At 39.7% G+C, this 16620-nt stretch overlaps 1 pseudogene; it reads right to left on the bottom strand.

The window, feature by feature from the left end:
* Positions 1-11672: 11672 nt before the first annotated feature.
* LOC126564454 (uncharacterized) lies at positions 11673-15475 on the bottom strand (annotated as a pseudogene).
* Positions 15476-16620: the final 1145 nt, after the last annotated feature.

Below are 16620 nucleotides of genomic sequence, written 5' to 3'. Positions count from 1 at the left end.
CGGAACACGATTTGATTTCGGTAGTTGTTTACGGGCCTCTCAGTAAAATGGATGTAACAATCTCCTGAGCTTTCGGCCGAATGAAGTGTGTCTGAATCGGGTGGAATGGGTTCTGTTTCATCTTCTATTCGAAATGTCTCGTTGTTATTCGTTTCTACTTTTCTGCTTAAGGCATCGGCAACTACGTCTATTCTACCTTCTTTATAAACCACGTCGTAGTCGTAGTTTTCGAAATCTAATCTCCAGCGAATTATTTTGGAATTTTTACTTGAATTTTTGATGAAAATTAAAAAAAAATCTATAACTAAAGTGAATTTATGGCCAAATAAATATTGTTTGAATTTTTCTACGGCCCAAACTATAGCAAGTGCTTCTTTCTGTTGTAGAATAGTTAAGCTCGGCGTGGTTAAGAGTTTTCGATGCAAATGCAATCGGATGGTCTCTTGAGTCCATGGTTTGCGAAAGAACTGCGCCTAATGCGTAGTTGGAAGCATCGGTTGTTAACGTAAACGGTTTGGAGAAATCTGGGTACGCTAGTATAGGGTCCATTATTAGCATTTTCTTTTTTTTCTAAGGCTTTAATGTATTCTGGGTCTGATGTGTTTAGCAAATTCGTTTTCAATAAATATTTTGTCATGGGCCTAGTAATTTTAGCAAAGTCTTTAATGAATTTTCTATAATACCCTAAAAGTCCCAAGCTATAATGTTGAAGGGGCATTTTTTAGACCAAATGGCATTATAATGAATTCATAGTGGCCAGATTCGGTGCTAAAGGCAGTTTTTTGCCTCGATTCGGGTTCCATTTCTATTTGATGGAAACCACTCTTTAGGTCCAGTGTAGAAAAGTATTCTGAACGTCCCAAATTGTCTAAAATATCATCTATTTGGGGAATGGGGTATCTTTTATCCACTGTAACGTCGTTCAATTTCCGGTAATCTATTACTACACGGAAGTTTTTTTTTCCTGATGCGTCAGACTTTTTTGGGACGACCCAAATGGGAGCATTCCATGGTGAATCAGAATGTTTTATAACTCCACTATTAAGCATGTCCTGTATTTGTTCCTTAACTACAGGGCATGTGGATACCTATACGACTTTGTGCCCATACACACATTTGTTGGTTAAGGTACTAATTTTGTGTTTCACTTGTGTTGCGAATGCAACTTGTCGGCTCCTCGACAACCGTAATACCCTTTCAAATAACGATGCGATTGTACTTGCGTTTATTACAATTCTTTATTAGCGAATCTATTCACAAGTTTAAGCGGGGTTTTTAAAAACGCGATATCTTCTATCACGGTATTAAACGTAGAGAGCTAACGTGACCTACGCACGTTCCTCTTCTCACTTTTTTCCCGCGATGGCCGTCGTGCCATCGCTACATCGCGATCATTGCCCTTATTTCCCCTATCTTCGAAAACGTATCGACTGTCACTTTGACGACCAAGATCTTTACAGGCGGACTCAAACTGACAGTCGTTTGTTTACCTAACTGACCTAACGTGGTATAACCATGCGGTTCGTTGGCACGGTTACAAATGTAACATTCTCCCCACCGGTATGCCGCTTTAGTGGCCTACCTTCGTTGTGCCGACGTCCAAAAGTGCAATATTTACAGCTGGTCGCTCAAACAAACCGCTCATCGTTTGCACCGTCACGCGCCGCACCTGATTGTCGCTCGTACGACACACCTTGACGATTCGTCCCTTTGGCCAGCAGTTTCTCGGGTTGTTTCCATCCGCAATCAATACCAGATCCCCCTCTTCCAGTGGTTTCGTCGGTTGGTACCACTTGGTCCGTCTTGTCAGCGTCGGTAAGTATTCGTTCACCCATCTTCTCCAGAATATATCTGCGAATTGTTGTGCTGCTTTCCAGGACCTACGTACGGATGAGATGGAATCGTCGAACGGTAACGGTGGCTTGCTTCCATTCGAACTACTTAAAATGAAGTGATTTGGCGTTAATGGGGAATCAGCCTCGTCTTCAACCGGTACGTCTGTCAACGGTCTCGAATTCACGATCAACTCCACTTCACTCAATCTAGCACGAAGCAGCTCGTCGGTGGGATGATGAGGAAGATCGAAGGACGAAAGCGTCTTTTTTACGGACTGAATGAGCCTTTCCCATGACCCTCCGAAGTGGGGTGATGCTGGAGGGTTAAACACCCATTTCGTCCCTGGTTGCACAAATTCTGACGAGTCTGTAGATAGATTGCTCGCAATCTCAATGTGAATGCCTCTGGTGGTGAGGCAAGTGAACATCACTCCCCATCGTTTTTCGGTTCTCCTGCCCACCGCGACTATCATTGGTCCAAAATAGTCGATTCCGGTGTATGAGAAAGGTTGTTGATAGGCAGCCAATCGTTGGTACGGGAGGTTTCCCATCGCAGGATTCTGTGGTATAGCATGACGAACCTTGCAGTACTGGCAGCTGCGTCTCACTCGGCTGTAAGCTGCTTTTAGTCGCGAAAGATGATACTTCAGCCTGATCTCGTTTATTGCAGTTTGGAGGTTCGCGTGTCGGTATCTCTCGTGGTACCAACTGATCAACAGATCGGTCACATAGTGGCGACTTGGGATGATAATAGGTCTCTTAGCGTCGTCGCCAACCCACACACATTTATCAATCCTTCCCTTTATTCGAAGAACCCCATGTTTATCGACGAACGGACTTAGTTTGTACAGTGGGCTCGATTTTTTAAGTGGCTGCCTCCATGGATGTTTTTGCAGCTCACTGTCGCTCAACGATCGAATGTCATCCGCATATTCATCATGTTGGACTTGCCGATAGATTGCATTTTCTGCACCCTTCAATTCTTCTTGTGTCAATGCTCCCGTTCGCCTGGCTTCTTTGGATGCTCCTGAGCGGGAATTGTGCATAAAGCGGTAAATGTACGCAACCGTTCTTAGTAGTCTCTTCCACTTAGAAAAAAGAGTGAAATTAATTACCGGCTCGTTAAGTGCGTGGTGCAGTAAATGGCGACGCACTTCTTCTTCCGTTTCACTTGGCTGCATCGTAGTATCCGGCCACTCGCTGGATGGTTTCCACAGGAAGCTAGGTCCACGGTACCATCTACTCTGTGGACTGAGGTCGGGTGGTTTCTGCCATTTCGTACCCTCATCACCTACATTGGCCTTGGTGGATATCCAGTTCCAATCAGCAGCTTTGGTCGTTTCGACGATTTCGCTTACTCGTACCGCAACAAATTGACTGTATCTTCGATGGTCCGCATTTATCCAGCACATGACAGTCTTGGAATCGGTCCAAAATACTTCTCGCGCAATATGTGGACGATGTGAAGCTTTTATTGTGTTTGCCAGACGTGCGCCTAATACTGCAGCCTGTAGCTCCAACCGTGGTATGGACGTAAACATTAACTGAGCGACCTTCGTTTTCGAGCCTACCAACGCACACTCTATCATTCCACTTTCTTCAAACCTTAAATAGGCTATAGCAGCCATCCCGTTTTCGCTGGCATCACAGAAAACATGCAGTTCTATGCTTGAACCTCTATCCGTTGTGACTTGTCGGTAACATCTAGGGATGTTCACTGCATGTATGCTAGGTAATACAGATAGCCAAACGTGCCACTTATCGAGTAGAGTACCTGTGAATTCTTCGTCCCATGTTACCTTAGTGCGCCAAACTTCTTGCAGTAGAATCTTTAGATACATTAAAAGGTGGCCGATTAATCCCATTGGATCGTATATTGACATGAGGATGCGCAGTATTTCCCTCTTCGTCAGTGCTATTCTCCGTCGAGCAATGATTGTGGATCGTATCGTGCAGAGATTTTAAAGGTGAACATATCCGTCTCCGTGTTCCACCACATACCAAGCACCTTTTCCGTTGCCATTCCTATTTCGATGGGCCTTTCAATGCTCTCGGAATCATTCCCGTTCATTACAGTCTTCACCTTTGTGGAATTGGACAGCCAGCTGCGGATCTCAAATCCGCCCTGTGAATGGACAAAACGAACATCACGTGCTAGATTAATGGCTTCTTCTTCAGACTCGACGCTGGCGAGCATGTCATCCACATAATGCTCGTATTTGATACACTCAACTGCTCGAGGGTATTCTTCCAAAAATCGATCAGCGTTTATGTTTTTTACGTAGTGTGCAGTGCTCGGTGAACATGCGGCTCCAAAGGTCATAACACGTAGTACGTGCTGTTGTGGGGTGCTACCGATCCGTAGTACGTACTGTTGTGGGTTGCTACGAACAAACATGGATCAGCTTCACTCACTTTGAACCCTATGTTTAATAGCACTTCCGTTAGTTCACGGTTCCAACATCGGGCTGACTGCTTAAGACCATAAATGCTCCTTTTCATATGACACACCAGCTCCTCCTTTCCTGATACTTCGTAGCCGGGAGGTTGCCGCATGTAGATTTCTTCATCTACTTCTCCATAAAGATATGCAGTACGCACATCGAAATGCTGCAACACTAATTGCTTCCTTCCAGCTAACGCCAATAGTGTTCGAAGGGTAGTATGCTTTGTAACAGGAGCGAACACATCTTCATAATCTTCACCGTACAGTTGCGAGTAGCCCTGCGCTACAATTCGTGCCTTGTAGCGGACGATTTCATTCTCCTCGTTCCGCTTTACTTTGAATACCCATTTACTGCCAATGACACGCTTAGCTTCAGGAAGAGGTACTAACTTCTAAGTGCCGTTTTGTTTATGCGATTGCATCTCGTCATCCATAGCATCCTTCCATGATGTACGGTCTGTACAAGTTGTTGCTTCTTTATATGTTGTTGGTTCTTCTGTTGAGTGTTTAACGATTCCTTCTTCTTCTGTTTCATCTTGCTGTTGTGCTTCTTGCGTTGTTGCAAGATCCTCGATCTCAATACCGTTCATTGAGTCGAAGAAATCATTTTCTTCGCTTGAGTTGTCTGTTTCGAAATTGACAGCATCCTGAACTTCCTTTCTCATTGGCTCCTTTTCTCGATTATTTGATGGAAGAATCCATTCTATTTCTTCTTCTGAGTTGACTCGAGGTGGTAACTCCTTTTTAGGTGGAACGTTAGAATTCATCTTCGCCTTAGATGATACTTTATATCTTGTCTTCTCCGGAGACAACCCGTCACCCATTTCCAGGAACTTTGCATCACGGCTTATTGTAACCTTTTCTGTCGCTGTGTCGATGAACCGATAGCCTTTGTGTTCCTCCGAGTAACCAATAAAAATTGGTTTTCGAGATTTACTATCAAACTTACCTCGTTTGATATCCGGAATGTGTACATATGCCGAGCTACCGTACACCTTTAAATGTCCAATTTCCGGTTTCTATCCGAACCACTGTTCGTATGGGGTTGTACTTACGGATCGTGTAGGCAGCCTGTTTTGCAGATATGCAGCAGTAAGTACAGCTTCGCCCCAATAACGTTTGTCCAAATCTGCATCAAGTAACATCGTAGTAGCCATTTCTTGTAGCGATCGGTTTTTCCTTTCCGCTACTCCGTTTTGTTGGGGTGAATAGGCAGTTGTATACTGCCCCTTTATTCCTTCGTCAGCGTTGGTCCAGTAACCTTCAACTTCTTAGAAACTTCGGCATCCAACAATGTTCGCGAAGAACCTTCGTCTATGAAAGCGATGACATCAACACTGTTTTGTTCGGCATACAAAGTGATCGGCATCGTTCGGTAAACGATAGTACCAGTGCCTGCTGTTTCTGAGTGGACCTGTAGACTCTCTTCTGCACAGTGGAGTAATGTATGATGTCTACCATAACACCCTTCTACCCGACATTTGTAAATAGTTTTACACTTACCGCGACAGAAACGGGTCAGACACAACTTACATAGTGTAAGCTTCTCCAACGTTGCCAGACGATCGGTGAGAGTCATTGCTTTAAACTGTCCACATTCCTTGAAGGTATGACCCGGTGCGCTACATATCCAACAGGTCATTATGGTCAAGCTGACTCCTTTGTCCCGCAAGTCATGCATATGGTTACGCATTTGGGCTGTATTCGATTTCATCGGCTTCGGGCGTTGTCTTGGTATCCCATCTTCCTGGTTTTTGGTTGCTCACTGGTGTGTAATCAGCTACTAAATAAATAAATAAATAAATAAATAAATATCGCTAGCTACCAGGTGGTCACACATTTGCTTCACTCTAATATCGAAAGTGATGAAACTCTCCAAACGATTTTCTGTTGGTGACGGTGTTTCATGGATTTTCTGCAGCAAAGATTTCAATAACTTTCTTGGCCTTCCAAACAGATTTTCCAGCTCTTTTATTACACTCGGTACTGAATCAGGGTAGATTAGCCTGCCTTTCACTGCCTCCAGTGCAACTCCTCCCAGACTGTCCATCAAACGCTTCATATTCTCAATATTGGAAAGCCCACAAGCCTCAGTTGTTGCTCTAAAGCTGCTTATGAACATTGGCCACATGTCAGGTTCTCCACAGAACTTCGGAAGAGTCATACAAATGGTGTTCCGAGTCGATATTTGTTCCTTTCCACTCTGAAGCCTGTTCTATCGCCTTTGGTTTAGCTTCCACTTTAGCGTTCAAAGTTTCCACCAACTTTTTTTTTTTTAGTAGTAGTAATGTTTGTATATTTAATGGTACCTTATTTACAATCGTAAAGGTGATAAATTCATTGGACAGCGGGTTCAACTACATAATTTTTCCTCGCTATATACTAAAAACTATTTGGCTGTGTCAATTGGAATGCAAAGGTGTAACAATTAAACGAATATAAATGTAAGAGTAGGGAAAAATTTGCAAGAAAAACCTACTTCATAATAAGAACAAAAAAAAAAAAAAAGGGTTTTGTTTCCTAATCCTAATTACTATCTAATGCTACAGACTAATTCTTACATCTAAATTATATAGTCTAAATCTATAACGTTCTGTTTTAACATTCTTAATAACTTTTAGGATGTTAGGTTTTAGGAACATAAGGATTATTAGGAATCCAGGAAATTTGTGGAATCATGGGAGAGGAATGATTTTTTTTTTTTTTTTTTTTACAGTAGTTGTACGTTTATATTATTATTTCTGCACCATTTGTTGTAGTTATGATTTAGTTTATTGATGAATTCTTCAATGGTAGTAATACGGCACACTCTGTGTAAAGTTCTAGTTCTGAACCAAGGTGGTACATTTAAGATTGTTTTCAGAAATTTGTTTTGAATTCTTTGCAATTTAAGTTTATGAGTTTTAGCACACGAGTCCCAAACTGGAGAGGCATAGGTAATGTTAGGCCGTATTACAGTAGCATATAGCAAGAGCTTGTTGTCTAGATTTAACTTGGATTTTTTGTTGAGTAAGCTATAAAGACTACGAAAAACTTTTGTGCATTTCATGATAGTGTTTTCAATATGCGGCTTGAACGTCATTCTATTGTCGAAAGTCATTCCCAGATACTTTACAGTAGGTTTCCAGGGAATGTTTGCATTAGATATTTTGATTTGTGTGTCGGGTATTTTTTTTCGTAGAAGTGAATCGAGTGAAAAAGAGAGCTTCGGATTTGTTGTTGTTAATTTTTAATTTCCATTTCTGGCAATATTTTGCATATGAATTAAGAGCTGCGTTTAAGTTATTTATAATTGTATTTGCTCTTTTACCCGACGACGTTATGGCGACATCGTCAGCATAGAGATATTGCTTACATTGTTTCATTTTTGGGATATCGGAAATGTAAATGTTAAATAATAATGGAGAAATAACGCTTCCTTGTGGAACTCCGGCACAAGGGGTGTAGATTCCGAAGTGGCTGAGTTAATGTTCACTTTGTTGTTTCTATTTGTAATGAAACTTCTTATTATGTGGATCAGATAATTGGGGAAATGCAGTTTGATGAGTTTGGCAATTAGACCATCAAACCATATAGTATCGAACGCCTTTTCTGTATCGAGCAATACAAGACCTGTGGATTTCTTAATGCTTCTATTATGTAGGATGAAGGTTTTTAATCTTTCCAATTGATGTGTGGTTGATAACCCGGGTTGAAAACCAAATTGAGCGCTTGGTATGATATTAAATGTTTCTACATGAGCTCGAAGTTTTTTGGCGATGATCTTTTCGAACAGCTTACCTAAGCAACTAAGTAGACTAATTGGTCGGTAGTTTGAAGCAATACTCAGGTCTTTTCCAATTTTTGGAATAGGGACAACTTTTGCCATTTTCCAACTACTTGGGAAGTAACCTAGCTTAAATGCGCTATTCATTATGAAATTAAGTAAGATAATTATATTTTTAGGTAGATGTTTTATCATTTTATTGTTTATTTGGTCCATGCCGGTGGATTTTTTACTTTTAATATTTCTGATTGTATTAATAATATCTTTAGGTTTTATGAAGTCAGAAGGACTATAATCCGGACTTGGATGTGCTCGAAGAAAATTATTCACTTTTGCCTTGATATTATTTTCAACTGGACTTGCAAAGTGGATGGTAGTATTATGTGCCTTTTCAAAATGTGATTTAATGGCATCACATTTCTCTTTTGCGGTCAACAGAAGAGTCCCAGATTCTTTAAGCGGCTGAATTGTAGTAGTCAACTTTTTCAATGTTTTAACTAGTTACCACATTCTATTATTATTATTATTACTATTGTGTGCGTTATTGATTGATTCCAGATTGCTTGACCAAGCAGTGTTCCGAACTATGTTCAATTTGGTTTGGATAAGTGACTTAAGCCAGAGATAAGTTGCTTTGTATGTTGTGTTATGCCTGTGTCGCTGCCATTTTTTCCTAAATTTATTGCGAATTTTGATAAGCGACAACACATTATCAGGTATTATCAAATTATATTTACCCGGTGTTGTGCGTGGTACAGCAATATTATGGGCTGAATTGATGGCATCCGTAACTTTAGATATTAACTCGTCTATTTGTGAGGTTTGAACAATGCTACTTAAATCCAACTCAGTTGTGTTGATATTATTTTTTAATAAGGTTTTGAATAACTGCCAGTTAGCTTTGGCATAGTTAAATACTTGTCTGTCAGGTTTATTAATGGAGGTTGTGTTTCTGATTTGAAAAGAAACTGGAAGATGATCGGAAGTTAGTTCTGTGAGTGTAATCGGGTTGGAAATATCGAGATTATTATTTGTTAAAACTACATCAATCGTCGATGGTGAGCAGTTCGAATTTGACGGAATATACGTAGCCGAGTCCGGAAAGTATATTGAAAATTGCCCTTTTTGAATTTCCTCAAATAGGGATTTTCCTGCTTGATTAGCAGATACGCAGTTCCAAAATCTATGACGTGCGTTAAGGTCACCGCAAATATAATAATTATCAGCTGTATTAGTTAATTTTTTTATGTCTTTCTTGAAGTTAGCGATATTGGAATTTCCACCCGGGTGATATGCGGAAATTATTGTTACAGGAGTGTTTAGGGTAAAGATCTTTACTCCGATGGCTTCAATTACGTCCAAGTTAAATCCAGGCAACAATTCATGCTTTATACAGCTTTTCACAAGCAATAATGTTCCACCTTTTGGCCCCTCAAGTCGATCCAACCTATAAACTTGGTAGTTTGGTATGCTAAATCGTTGACCAGGTTTTAAAAATGATTCTATTATTGCCATCACATCTATTGAGTGAGCGGTTAGAAAATTAAATACGTCTAGTTTTTTGTTTGTAATGCTATTAGCATTCCAGTATGAAATATTAATATTAGCTGTACTATCCATTTTAAGGGAAACAGAATTTTTGGACTATTTTAAATACAACCATGATTTGGTCTTCTTTGTATGAACATCTACGAAGGTTAGCAAAAGTTTCTGTTATTATAGCCGCGAGTTCGTCTGGTCCAAACAGATCTTTTAGGCCAGTATTTGTAACATCTGCGTACGATGTCGATTGAGGAATGTGTGAGTGAGGAATGCGAGTGTTATCTGTTCTGTGGTTCTGGGACTGGGAAGAGTTTGGGTTCGTGAGGAGAGGAAAGTTATTATTTGAGAACGTTACCTGTCTAGTTTGCGTTTTTGAGGTTCGATGACTTCCCTTTGATGCTTCTAACTTTTTTCGATTAGGACAGCCTGAGTAATTGGCTGTGTGGTTACCTCCACAGTTCGCACACTTTAGCTTGTGCGTTGGTATTATCCCATCCGTACACTCTTTCGCTAATGGGCATGATGTAGAAGTGTGATTGTCACCGCATTTTATGCATTTTGGCTGCCTGAAACAATTGTCGCCGCCGTGGCCAAAACTCTGGCAATTTTTACACTGCATTACACCACTTCTATTGGAGTAATACTTCCAATTCACTTTTTGATGGTCAAGTGCGGTTATCGTGCGTAGCACTTTATTGTCGACCGTTCCTTTGTCGAAATGTAACAAGTACGCAGCTTGTTCGTCGTAGCGCTTGTGTTTCATTGCTAGCTTTTTGATTGCCACTGGAGACAGTTTCTCTTCCATTAGAATTTGTTGTAAGTTCTCGATTGGCATGTCCATTAGTCCAAGCAGGACGATTTTCGTTGTCTTATCTTCCTCCAGTTGATAAGAGTGGAAACTGAGGTTTATTTTTTTGAAGTGGTTGAGGAGCTTTTTGTAGTCTTCGGTGATACTCGTACGCACTACTATTCCTTTGAGCGTTACGTTGGTCGTGTATCGCACGACACCAGATGCAATTATCTTTTTATGTATGTCCGCAACGTTGGTACTGGCCACGGTTATAGGTGGTGGTGGTTTCGTCGTTTTCGCATGTCTTATGTGCGAATTCGCATGCACGTCGATTACGTCGTCGTCAATGGATTCCAGTATACTAAACTGATTAGTATCCACTTTTTTCACTGATTTGGAAGGATGGCCAACCACGGAATTATGGAATGTGCTAAGAGGCATAGCAGCAAGCCTCTTAGTTATAGCTCTTCTAGCCCGGCCCATGGTGGTCCAAGCGAAAAGATGTTTCGTTCACTCTATCACTGTATGTGTGTTAGGTGTTCCTCTGGAGCTAGCTGATGCACGTCCGTTCGCTATCAACAGTGAAAGCGTTCTGACTAGCGTCGGTAGTCAATATAAATGGTAAATCAAAGTTTGGATAGGCAAGAACTTGATCTGAAGCAATTATCTGTTTTAGTTGAGTGAAAGCCTTCTCGTAATCATTATCTGCGTGTGATAACGATGCTCCTTGTTTTAAATATTTTGAAAGTGGCCTTGTTATTTTAGCGTAATTTTTAACGAATCTACGATAGTAGCCAGTAAGGCCTAGAAACTGTTTAATTTCTTTCTGATTTGATGGCAGTTTCCAATCAAGAATTTTTTTATCTTATCGGGATTGGGCTTAATCCCGTGCTGAGTTATTAGATGCCCTAGGAATTCAGTTTCCCGTTTGAGGAATTCGCATTTGTCTACTTGGATTTTTAAATTGAAAGATGCTAATCTTTTTAAAACTTTATCTAAATTTTCCAAATGCGATGTTAAGCTAGGACCGATTATAATGATATCATCCAAGTGTTGTGTCTAATTAAATACTCTTGTTTGTTCGACTGTTCGTATGTGACTGCTGTATTTCCTGCTTATAAACCAATACTCTTATTCTACTTATGACTACTTACGCACTACTCTTACACCTATACACTAATACTATTTACACACTACATTCTCCCCCTTAAACGAAGTTTCTATCCAATCTTTACACTTCTCCCCCTTAAACGAAGTTTACTTATTTTGGGTATTTAAAACGTGGTTGCCCTTCTAATCTTTTTGATCTTCGTACGGGTGGTGGACTCGACTCACTTCTTTTTCTTTTGTAAGACCATTTGTTTGATATAGGTATTCTATTTACTATAAACTTATCATGCATTGTTTTTCGTCTTAATTGATTTTTGTGTACTTTACGTATTATTCCATTAATGCTTATTAGGTACACGACTTCTCCTATTCGTTTTTTTACTACAGCTGGAATCCATCTCAGAATTTCTTTAAAATGGTTCCTGTAATATACCTCTTCTTCTTCATGAAATGCATCTTCCACAGTTCTTTTCACAATATCTCTTGTTTGCTCCTTGCATTCATCGGTAATCTCTCTTTTGTGTGCTGCTGTAGGGTTAATTTTTGCGATAAGGGTATGTGGTACATAGCAAAACACTTTTTCGCTTGGTGTCGCTTTTGTTACTGTGCATGGATTGTTTCTATAGTTTATCAAAAATTGATTTAGTTTCCTCTGTAGATTTAATGCTTTAAATCTTGCATCTAACAGATATTTTTTCAATGCATCTTTGACCGTTCGCACCGCCCTTTCAGCTAATCCGTTAGATTGTGGGTGATACGGTGGTGATTTACTGACCTTAATACCTTTTGACTTTAAAAACATGACAAACTTTTCTGAACTAAAGGGAGGCCCATTGTCTGATACTATCTCTTCTGGCACTCCGAAACATGCGAAAAATGTTTCTATGACTTCAATTACATATTCTGCTCTTATACTTTTCATGATTTTCACTTCTATGAATTTCGAGAAACTGTCTACCATTATCATTATCGTACTATTCTCGAAATAAAAAAAAATCAATGTGAATTCTCTCAAACGGACGTAAGCTTTTTGGCCATTTTGTGGTAACTACTTCCTTCGGTATGATCTGTCTTGACTGGCAAATTTGACACAATCTAATGAAATTATGAAAATCCTTATCCATGTTTTTCCACCAAACTAATTTTCTTGCTGCCATTTTCATTCTTACAAGACCATCATGATTATCGTGGAACAATTTTACTATTTCCTCTTTCAGTTTTTCTGGCACTATCACTCGATCGTTGAATAGCAGTATTCCATTTTCTATCCCCAAATTGTTTTTGATTTTAGCATACTCTTTTAACTGAACTGACTCGTTTTTTGACCAACCGTATTTTACGTTCTTATAGACTTGTTGCAGTAATCCATCGTTCTGCTGATATTTTCTTATCATTCCAATGTCTAAAATTTCATTTGAAGATAGTGCATTCAATGACACTTCTACTTCTTCTATTATTGATTCTTCTGCTAATGGTAACCTACTCATAGCATCTACATGACCCATATTTTTTCCCGGTCTATGCTCAATTACATACTCGTAGTTCGCTAATATTAATGCCCAACGGCTTAATCTCGCCACAGCAATTGATGACGTTGCTCTTGAAGGCTTAAAAATTTCCTTCACTCCTGCATTATCCGTTACTAGTTTAAACTTTACTCCGTAAATATACTTATGGAATTTTTGCACTCCGTAAATTACCGCTAACGCTTCCTTTTGAACTTGTGCATAGTTTTTTTGTGCTTGTGTTAGAGTCGCAGACGCAAAATAAATTGGCTTCTCTTGTCCACCTATTTCATGCGATAATACCGCACCTACCCCATAGGGACTAGCATCTACCGTTAATATTATCGGTTTTTCAGGATCATACGGTTCTAATACGTGATTTGCCTTTAGCAGTGATTTCGTTTTATCGAAAGACTCCTGACATTCTTTTGACCACTCAAATTTAACATTTTTCCGTAACAATTCGTGTAATGGTCTTAGTAAATTTGCTAAATTTGGCAAGAACCTTCCATAATAGTTTAACATTCCCAAATATGCTTGTAATTGCATTACGTTTTCAGGTGCTGGGGCATTATCTATCGCTTTAACTTTATCTGCATTTGGCGTAATTCCGTCTTCCGTTATAGCGTACCCCCAGTATTCTATCTTCGTTTTGAAAAATTCCGATTTTTTCTCATTTATCTTTACTTTGTATTTTTCAAGCCTCTTCAACACTTCCATCAGATTTTCCATGCATTCTTTTTTTGTTTTGCCTCCTACCAAAATATCATCCATGTATGCTATACCTGGTGTTCGTATAAGTATTTGATCAATGATTGATTGAAATATAGCCGGTGCTGATTGCACTCCGAACGGCATCCTTGTGTACTTATACAACCCTTTATGTGTATTTATGGTACAAATATCTTGCGCATTTTTTGATAACCTCACTTGTAAATATGCTCCGGTAAGATCTATCTTACAAAATATTTTCCAGTTTGCAATCTTAGCCAATATATCATCTATTTTAGGCAATGGATAGTGTTCAACGGAAAGATATCGGTTTATTGTCGCTTTTCCATCAATACAAATACGTACCGAACCATCGCTCTTTTCTACCACTACTATCGGACTTGCCCAAGCCGATGATCTGGTTGGTATCAATATTCCATCTTGCACTAATTTCTCTATGTTTTCTTCTACCTTTGCCACAAGTGCGTACGGCACCGCATATGCCTTATGAAATATTGGAGTGTAGTTTGGTTTTAATATCAAATTTGCTTCGAAATCTTCGATCGTTTCTTTATGATTGCCATCAATCAAACTAGGAAATTTCTCTCTCATTTCATTATTCCAATAACTTTCTTCGATTTGGTTTAACTTAAACGTTTTTCTCCATTCCGGGAATAAGACATCTAAACCATCTCGCCCTAATAACGCACTTCCTTTATCTCCAGTTGGAATTATTACAATTTGCAATTTAACCGTTTTGTTTTTTCGTGTCGCATCCACTATCATTTTACCCAAAGGGATTAACCTTTGCCCTGACGCCGTTATGAAACGTAATTGTGTTGGTTCTAACTTCACACTTCTAAATTTATCGAGGTAAATGTCCTCTGGTAATACCGTATTACACGCTCCGCAATCAATCTCGAATACTACATCAATACCGTTAACGTTTAACACACACTCTTCTGGTTCACTTAACTTATTTTCGTTTGATATGTGTGCGAGCGGAACCTCTCTATCGTACGTTTTCAAACTTTGCACTCGCATGTTCTTATTTCTACACAACGACGACACATGCCCGATCTTCTTGCATGTAAAACACTGCCACAATCGTGCTGGACATGTTTGTGGATTGTGTAGTCTCCCACACCGGTAACACTTTCTCTCGATTGCGTGCACGTTGCTCTGCTTGTGTGGATGATAACTGCTCCCGACGTGGTTGTAGTGCTGCGCACCGACGCTACTTTTTGGCGCGTGCCTAATTGCCGCCATTTCTCTGGGCTGCACCTTTACCGCAAAAGTCTCGTTCTGCTCTTCCGCCGCTTCCCACGTTCTCGCGATGCTTTCGGCTTGCTCGAAAGTCAGGTCAGACTCTCTTAGTAGGCGCTTCCTCAACCCGTCGTCCCGTACACCAGCCACCAATTGATCACGCAACATTTCCGATAAAAACGATTGGAACTTGCATGTTTGTGCATTGGCCTTCAATTCCATAACGTACTCAGCAATGGAATGTTCTTTCTGCATGCAGTGACGGAAATTGTAACGCTCAGCCACCACATTCACTTTTTGCTCCAATTGTTCTTTAAGCTTTATACACAGCTTTTCATAATTGCACAATTTCGGCTCCTCCGGTGATACCATCTTCGATATCAGACTGTATAGTGACGCTCCTCCTAGTGTTAACAGCATCACTGTCTTTTTCGACGCCTCTATTTCGTTCACTTGAAAGAAAATATCCATTCTTTCCAAGTATTCACGAATACTTTCACCCATGACGAAGGGTTCTATTTCACCAATTAAAGACATTTTTGGACTATTTTACTTCTGCTGACTATAGACTTTTGCACACGGACCGAATTATCCTCGTCGCCAACTGTTGTGTCTAATTAAATACTCTTGTTTGTTCGACTGTTCGTATGTGACTGCTGTATTTCCTTCTTATAAACCAATACTCTTATTCTACTTATGACTACTTACGCACTACTCTTACACCTATACACTAATACTATTTACACACTACACCAAGTAAACAAAACAAATTGAACCAATGTAACCTGCTAACACGTGATTCATAACACGTTGAAACGTCGCTGGGGCATTTTTCAACCCAAACGGCATTCTCAAGAACTCAAAGTGACCTTGTGCTGTTGAGAAAGCCGTTTTTTCGCGATGTGTGGGATCCATCTCTATTTGATGGAAACCAGATTTTAAATCCAGTGTCGTAAAGTATTCAGATTTTCCCAAACTGTCCAAAATTTCCTCTATTTGGGGGATAGGAAACTTGTCGTTTATAGTTTTCTCGTTCAATTTTCGGAAATCTATTACGACACGAACTTTTCGCGCTTGAGATGCATCGGATTTTTTGGGAACAACCCAAATAGGTGATGAGTATGGGCTATTAGAGAGTACAATGATACCATTTTCGAGTAGTTCTTTGATTTGTTCTTGAACATCTTTTTTGAAATGGTTGGGAAAGCGATATGTTTTCGTATACGTTGGCTCTTCGTCTTTAGTTAATATTCTGTGTTTTACTATGGAAGTTGACGAATGTTTTTCATTGCACTTGAGGAGTACTTGCTGGTTTTCTAATATGACATCCAAAAGATTATCCTTCTCAAATGGTGTCAAATGTTGTGTACGTATAAGCGCTGTTATGGATTTTTTATCAAGTTTATCATCATTTCTCAAAGGAATAGGGCTAATTGTTTCAAAATTATTAACTCTCAAATGAAAACTCTGTAATAATTTTGGACTGGTTCGGGATTGGCTTAAAATGTTGATTGTAGACTTATTCCCATTTGATTTATAAAGCCCTGGCTCTATTATGATATTATCACAAAGCTTTGCATGGGACGGAACAAACCAATCACCATTTTGTAATGTGTTAATAGAAACTACATGGTGGAAATATTTTGGAT

The sequence above is a fragment of the Anopheles maculipalpis genome, chromosome X, assembly GCF_943734695.1.
Source record: "Anopheles maculipalpis chromosome X, idAnoMacuDA_375_x, whole genome shotgun sequence".
Taxonomy (NCBI): domain Eukaryota; kingdom Metazoa; phylum Arthropoda; class Insecta; order Diptera; family Culicidae; genus Anopheles; species Anopheles maculipalpis.
Note: the sequence above shows the minus strand (reverse complement) of the source record. Positions and strands in the feature narration are given on the sequence as shown.